Source organism: Scardinius erythrophthalmus, assembly GCF_964197995.2.
Source record: "Scardinius erythrophthalmus genome assembly, chromosome: 3".
NCBI classification, from domain to species: domain Eukaryota; kingdom Metazoa; phylum Chordata; class Actinopteri; order Cypriniformes; family Leuciscidae; genus Scardinius; species Scardinius erythrophthalmus.
The window spans coordinates 41,704,633-41,710,632 of NC_138223.1; positions in this window are offsets into that span (position 1 = coordinate 41,704,633).

Sequence of the window (6,000 nt, forward strand, 5' to 3'; positions counted from 1 at the left end):
ACAGTTAGTACAGCTGAAACAACTACACCAGCCACAACAACTGAAAGCACCACTGTTAGTACAACTGAAACAACTAAACCAGTCACAACAACTGAGAGCACAACTATTAGTACAGCTGATACAACTACACCAGCCACAACAACTGAGAGCACAACTGTTAGTACAGCTGAAACAACTACACCAGCCACAACAACTGAGAGCACAACAGTTAGTACAACTGAAACAACTACACTTGCCACAACAACTGATAGCACAACTGTTAGTACAACTGAAACAGCTACACCAGTCACAACAACTGAGAGCACAACTGTTAGTACAACTGAAACAACTACACCAGTCACAACAACTGAGAGCTCAACTGTTAGTACAACTGAGACAACTACACCAGCCACAACAACTGAGAGCAAATCTGTTAGTACAACTGACACAACTACACAAGCCACAACTACACCAGCCACAACAACTGAGAGCACAAAAGTTAGTACAACTGTTAGTACAGCTGAAACAACTATACCAGCCACAACAACTGAGAGCAGAACTGTTAGTACAACAGACACAACTACACTAGCCACAACAACTGAGAGCACAACAGTTAGTACAACTGAAACAACTACACCTGCCACAACTGAGAGCACAACTGTTAGTACAACTGAAACAACTACACCAGCCACAACAACTGAGAGCACAACTGTTAGTACAGCTGAAACAACTACACCAGCCACAACAACTGAGAACACAACTGTTAGTACAGCTGAAACAACTACACCAGCCACAACAACTGAAAGCACCACTGTTAGTACAACTGAAACAACTAAACCAGTCACAACAACTGAGAGCACAACTGTTAGTACAGCTGAAACAACTACACCAGCCACAACAACTGAGAGCACAACTGTTAGTACAGCTGAAACAACTACACTAGCCACAACAACTGAGAGCACAAATGTTAGTACAGCTGAAACAACTACACCAGCCACAACAACTGAGAGCACAACTGTTAGTACAGCTGAAACAACTACACCAGCCACAACAACTGAGAGCACAACTGTTAGTACAGCTGAAACAACTACACTAGCCACAACAACTGAGAGCACAACTGTTAGTACAGCTGAAACAACTACACCAGCCACAACAACTGAGAGCACAACAGTTAGTACAACTGAAACAACTACAATTGCCACAACAACTGAAAGCACCACTGTAAGTACAACTGAAACAACTAAACCAGTCACAACAACTGAGAGCACAACTGTTAGTACAGCTGAAACAACTACACCAGCCACAACAACTGAGAGCACAACTGTTAGTACAGCTGAAACAACTACACTAGCCACAACAACTGAGAGCACAACTGTTAGTACAGCTGAAACAACTACACCAGCCACAACAACTGAGAGCACAACAGTTAGTACAACTGAAACAACAACAATTGCCACAACAACTGATAGCACAACTGTTAGTACAACTGAAACAACTACACCAGTCACAACAACTGAGAGCACAACTGTTAGTACAACTGAAACAACTACACCAGTCACAACAACTGAGAGCACAACTGTTAGTACAACTGAGACAACTACACCAGCCACAACAACTGAGAGCAAATCTGTTAGTACAACTGACACAACTACACAAGCCACAACTACACCAGCCACAACAACTGAGAGCACAACAGTTAGTACAACTGTTAGTACAGCTGAAACAACTACACCAGCCACAACAACTGAGAGTACAACTGTTAGTACAGCTGAAACAACTACACCAGCCACAACAACTGAGAGCACAACTGTTAGTACAGCTGAAACAACTACACCAGCCACAACAACTGAGAGCACAACTGTTAGTACAGCTGAAACAACTACACCAGCCACAACAACTGAGAGCACAACTGTTAGTACAGCTGAAACAACTACACCAGCCACAACAACTGAAAGCACCACTGTTAGTACAACTGAAACAACTAAACCAGTCACAACAACTGAGAGCACAACTATTAGTACAGCTGAAACAACTACACCAGCCACAACAACTGAGAGCACAACTGTTCGTACAGCTGAAACAACTACACTAGTCACAACAACTGAGAGCACAACTGTTAGTACAGCTGAAACAACTACACCAGCCACAACAACTGAGAGCACAACAGTTAGTACAGCTGAAACAACTACACCAGCCACAACAACTGAAAGCACCACTGTTAGTACAACTGAAACAACTAAACCAGTCACAACAACTGAGAGCACAACTATTAGTACAGCTGAAACAACTACACCAGCCACAACAACTGAGAGCACAACTGTTAGTACAGCTGAAACAACTACACCAGCCACAACAACTGAGAGCACAACAGTTAGTACAACTGAAACAACTACACTTGCCACAACAACTGATAGCACAACTGTTAGTACAGCTGAAACAACTACACCAGCCACAACAACTGAAAGCACCACTGTTAGTACAACTGAAACAACTAAACCAGTCACAACAACTGAGAGCACAACTGTTAGTACAACTGAGACAACTACACCAGCCACAACAACTGAGAGCAAATCTGTTAGTACAACTGACACAACTACACCAGCCACAACTACACCAGCCACAACAACTGAGAGCACAACAGTTAGTACAACTGTTAGTACAGCTGAAACAACTACACCAGCCACAACAACTGAGAGCAGAACTGTTAGTACAACTGACACAACTACACTAGCCACAACATATGAGAGCACAACAGTTAGTACAACTGAAACAACTACACCTGCCACAACTGAGAGCACAACTGTTAGTACAACTGAAACAACTACACCAGCCACAACAACTGAGAGCACAACTGTTAGTACAGCTGAAACAACTACACCAGTCACAACAACTGAGAGCCCATCTGTTAGTACAGCTGAAACAACTACACCAGCCATAACAACTGAGAGCACAACTGTTAGTACAACTGAAACAACTACACCAGCCACAAAAACTGAGAGCACAACTGTTAGTACAACAGACACAACTACACTAGCCACAACAACTGAGAGCACAACAGTTAGTACAACTGAAACAACTACACCTGCCACAACTGAGAGCACAACTGTTAGTACAACTGACACAACTACACTAGCCACAACAACTGAGAGCACAACTGTTAGTACAGCTGAAACAAGTACACCAGCCACAACAACTGAGAGCTCAACTGTTAGTACAGCTGAAACAACTACACCAGCCACAACAACTGAAAGCACCACTGTTAGTACAACTGAAACAACTAAACCAGTCACAACAACTGAGAGCACAACTGTTAGTACAGCTGAAACAACTACACCAGCCACAACAACTGAGAGCACAACTGTTAGTACAGCTGAAACAACTACACCAACCACAACAACTGAGAGCACAACTGTTAGTACAACAGACACAACTACACTAGCCACAACAACTGAGAGCACAACAGTTAGTACAACTGAAACAACTACACCTGCCACAACTGAGAGCACAACTGTTAGTACAACTGACACAACTACACTAGCCACAACAACTGAGAGCACAACTGTTAGTACAGCTGAAACAAGTACACCAGCCACAACAACTGAGAGCACAACTGTTAGTACAACTGAGACAACTACACCAGCCACAACAACTGAGAGCAAATCTGTTAGTACAACTGACACAACTACACCAGCCACAACTACACCAGCCACAACAACTGAGAGCACAACAGTTAGTACAACTGTTAGTACAGCTGAAACAACTACACCAGCCACAACAACTGAGAGCAGAACTGTTAGTACAACTGACACAACTACACTAGCCACAACATATGAGAGCACAACAGTTAGTACAACTGAAACAACTACACCTGCCACAACTGAGAGCACAACTGTTAGTACAACTGAAACAACTACACCAGCCACAACAACTGAGAGCACAACTGTTAGTACAGCTGAAACAACTACACCAGTCACAACAACTGAGAGCCCATCTGTTAGTACAGCTGAAACAACTACACCAGCCATAACAACTGAGAGCACAACTGTTAGTACAACTGAAACAAGTACACCAGCCACAAAAACTGAGAGCACAACTGTTAGTACAACAGACACAACTACACTAGCCACAACAACTGAGAGCACAACAGTTAGTACAACTGAAACAACTACACCTGCCACAACTGAGAGCACAACTGTTAGTACAACTGACACAACTACACTAGCCACAACAACTGAGAGCACAACTGTTAGTACAGCTGAAACAAGTACACCAGCCACAACAACTGAGAGCTCAACTGTTAGTACAGCTGAAACAACTACACCAGCCACAACAACTGAAAGCACCACTGTTAGTACAACTGAAACAACTAAACCAGTCACAACAACTGAGAGCACAACTGTTAGTACAGCTGAAACAACTACACCAGCCACAACAACTGAGAGCACAACTGTTAGTACAGCTGAAACAACTACACCAACCACAACAACTGAGAGCACAACAGTTAGTACAAATGAAACAACTACACCTGCCAAAACAACTGAGAGCACAACTGTTGGTACAACTGAAACAACTACACCAGCCACAACAACTGAGAGCACAACAGTTAGTACAGCTGAAACAACTACACCAGCCACAACAACTGAAAGCACCACTGTTAGTACAACTGAAACAACTACACCAGTCACAACAACTGAGAGCACAACTGTTAGTACAGCTGAAACAACTACACCAGCCACAACAACTGAGAGCGCAACTGTTAGTACAACTGAGAGCACAACTGTTAGTACAACTGAAACAACTACACCAGCCACAAAAACTGAGAGCAAAACTGTTAGTACAACTGACACAACTACACCAGCCACAACAACTGAGAGCACAACAGTAAGTACAACTGTTAGTACAGCTGAAACAACTACACCAGCCACAACAACTGAGAGCACAACTTTTAGTACAATTGAAACAACTACACCAGCCACAACAACTGAGAGCAGAACTGTTAGTACAACTGACACAACTACACTAGCCACAACAACTGAGAGCACAACAGTTAGTACAGCTGAAATAACTACACCTGCCACAACTGAGAGCACAACTGTTAGTACAACTGAAACAACTACACCAGCCACAACAACTGAGAGCACAACTGTTAGTACAACTGACACAACTACACCAGCCACAAAAACTGAGAGCAAAACTGTTAGTACAACTGACACAACTACACCAGCCACAACAATTGAGAGCACAACAGTTAGTACAACTGTTAGTACAGCTGAAACAACTACACCAGCCACAACAACTGAGAGCACAACTGTTAGTACAGCTGAAACAACTACACCAGTCACAACAACTGAGAGCCCATCTGTTAGTACAGCTGAAACAACTACACCAGCCATAACAACTGAGAGCACAACTGTTAGTACAACTGAAACAAGTACACCAGCCACAAAAACTGAGAGCACAACTGTTAGTACAACAGACACAACTACACTAGCCACAACAACTGAGAGCACAACAGTTAGTACAACTGAAACAACTACACCTGCCACAACTGAGAGCACAACTGTTAGTACAACTGACACAACTACACTAGCCACAACAACTGAGAGCACAACTGTTAGTACAGCTGAAACAAGTACACCAGCCACAACAACTGAGAGCTCAACTGTTAGTACAGCTGAAACAACTACACCAGCCACAACAACTGAAAGCACCACTGTTAGTACAACTGAAACAACTAAACCAGTCACAACAACTGAGAGCACAACTGTTAGTACAGCTGAAACAACTACACCAGCCACAACAACTGAGAGCACAACTGTTAGTACAGCTGAAACAACTACACCAACCACAACAACTGAGAGCACAACAGTTAGTACAAATGAAACAACTACACCTGCCAAAACAACTGAGAGCACAACTGTTGGTACAACTGAAACAACTACACCAGCCACAACAACTGAGAGCACAACAGTTAGTACAGCTGAAACAACTACACCAGCCACAACAACTGAAAGCACCACT